This window comes from Frankliniella occidentalis, unplaced genomic scaffold (genome assembly GCF_000697945.3).
Source record: "Frankliniella occidentalis isolate FOCC.00 unplaced genomic scaffold, Focc_3.1 Scaffold30, whole genome shotgun sequence".
Lineage (NCBI taxonomy): Eukaryota > Metazoa > Arthropoda > Insecta > Thysanoptera > Thripidae > Frankliniella > Frankliniella occidentalis.
Window position 1 is genome coordinate 854,334 of NW_026267160.1, and position 2,512 is coordinate 856,845.

At 51.0% G+C, this 2,512-nt stretch overlaps 1 protein-coding gene across 7 annotated transcripts in view; it reads left to right on the plus strand.

Annotated features, from left to right (window-relative positions):
* Window positions 1–2,512, plus strand: part of LOC113208209 (endophilin-A) — a 31,380-nt gene that overhangs the window by 12,263 nt on the left and 16,605 nt on the right. The gene's annotated exons all lie outside the window — the stretch shown is intronic.

The following is a 2,512-nucleotide window of genomic DNA, read 5'->3' on the forward strand; positions in this document are numbered from 1 at the left end:
CTTCACCCCACTCCCCGCCCAATATTTTTTTATTTTTTTTTATTTTTAATCGTGTCTGCAACAACGGTATCATAAATCATCAGACCAAATGTCTGTCCATTTTTAGACGCTATTTTCATCTGAACAAAGTGGGCGAAAACCTCCATTTAGTTAGTAAACGTATGACTGGAGAACATTGCGTCAGCTTTTAGAATCTTGCACGTTCGCAAAACGCATAGACAAGTTTTGTTTTTGTTCCCCTCTGCTCACACTCGTGTATAGTGCAACTGCGATTGCTTGGCTTATTGTGTGCGGCAATAATAATGCACCACTGCTGCTGCGGGAGCGCGCTTTGCGAGCCTAGTTCATGACCCGGCGGGGCCGCCCTCCCTGCTGCAGTCGGCTCGGCTCGAGCTCGGCTCGGCTCGAGCTCGGCAGCTCGGCTCACCGCTCACCGGGCCTCATTACATCACGGCTTCGTTATTAACACACGTGCCCGCCCATCGGCACGGTGGTGGTGGCCGAGGAGAGCGCCGGGAGCATGGCGCAGTAAGGTCTTTAAATTGGCCGTGTGTGTGAGTGAGTCATGCTCCCGCCAATTTGCGGCGTGCCGCGAGTGTTGTATGTGTATGATGTCGCTCCTGCGTTGGTTGTCGTCGTCTCTCCCGAAATGTGTATGAAGGGGAGGAAAGAGTACGGACGGAGCGGTCGTATAGTTAGTGACCGCGCGGGCGCGGTATTAGGCCCCACTGCTTGTTAGCACGGCGGCGCAGAGCCGAATGGAAATGGATCGCGGATGCTGTTAGAGCTTGATAGTACAGAGGTGTTTGTATGTGTGTGTACAGTCTGTGCCAAGTGGGTGCTTCACGCCTTGTCGCACACCTCATGCACTTTTTATATACTCTAGGAATCCAAGTGCACACGTGCAGGTGAGTGAAAAAATTCACACACCTGCAGGTCACACACTTGGGGTGAGTAAATGGCTACCTTTCCTAGTGTATGACTTTTTTTATTTGCTCACCTACAAGTGTCTGAATATTTTGTCGCTCACCTACAAGCGTGTGATTTTTTTCACACACCTGCAGGTGTGCGACATTGGTGCACTTGGATTTCTAGTGTAGTTTGAATCTGAGGTGACAATGCATCTGCGAGTGTGTGCTCCTCGTCCAGAGTTCTCGGTGTAGGGCAGCAGCAGGGCGGCCGGCGGCGGCGGTATGCACACAGAAAAATCCTTTCTTGGTTCCCGTATATTTGTAATTGGGTTTGCACAAGTACAATTTTTCACTTGGACTAATGCAAAAATGTCATTCAAACAAGAAAAATATACTTGTGAATAATCTTGTACGTGGACAATTTTTTTATTCGAAGAGCTGATCTCATTCTAATGGTATTTTTGCATTAATTGTTGCAACCCGAGTACAAATATACTTGAATCAAAAAAGGATTTTTCTGGGTGTGGCAGCGACCGGCGCGGTCGACGTCTCGCATTTGAACTTTATTTGACTCCTGGGTGTCAGTTTAGTTGCGCGCGCCGCAAGGTCAGGGCCTGCTTGGCCCGGCCTGACGAGATCGTAGGCTACACCGTTCCGAGACGCGCGGTACGCGGGGGACCCTGTTCGTCGGTGTGAGAACCAGTCGAATTGCATTGTGTACTGTACAGGTCCGGCACGAGCGGGCCGCCGCCGTCGTGCCGCACCGGCCATACATCCCGTCACACTTATTTACGAGGATTCCCGCGCCGCGCGCGCGCGAAATTTGGAAGCCCGCCCCGCCTGCCCCTTGACGAGAAGGGCGCCGCCGCCGCCGCCGTGCGACGGGTGGGCGTGGGAGGGCGACTGGTCGTCTCATGGTCGCGGGGCGGGGCGGGGGGAGCAGCGGGGGGCACTGCGCCACTTGTAAGATTTAGCGACGCGTTGAAAGGCCGCCGCTGTGTAAATTCGTACTCTATACTTCCGAAGGCCTTTGAGGCCCTCTTACTGCAGTGCGTGTAAGCCTCACGCCATACCATGCCATTTGACATCCGCTAAGAAAAATATATTTGTTGTTGATTCACTTTTTTCTTTGTAATCTATGGTTTACGAACAATGTTGTAAGTCGACGATCGGCGTCAAACTGTCCTGTAGACCATTTTTATCCGTCGAAAAATTCCAATTAGATGCAGAATGCACAAGAATTTTGTAATTTGATCATTCTTCTTTATTGAATATTTCTGCGTTAAAGCAACATTTTTCACAGTGCCCCCACGCTAAACTGCGTGACGACGACTGGGTGTCACCCAACACATGTCTGCTGGGCGTACACTTGCCTATACCAGTTATCCGATTCACGTTAGGAACAGAGAGTTCAAAAGTGATTACAAGATGACTTTCTTATACTGTTTATGTGCGGCGGTGGCATCTTGCTAACCCTGCCGCGCGTTATCGCTGATGTAGTAGGTGTCGTTGTCGTTGCTCTCTTACTGTACGACACACTCTCGCTATCCCCCGGCCCGCGTCACTATCGCTTCATAGACAGACAAGGTGATGCCCCCCCC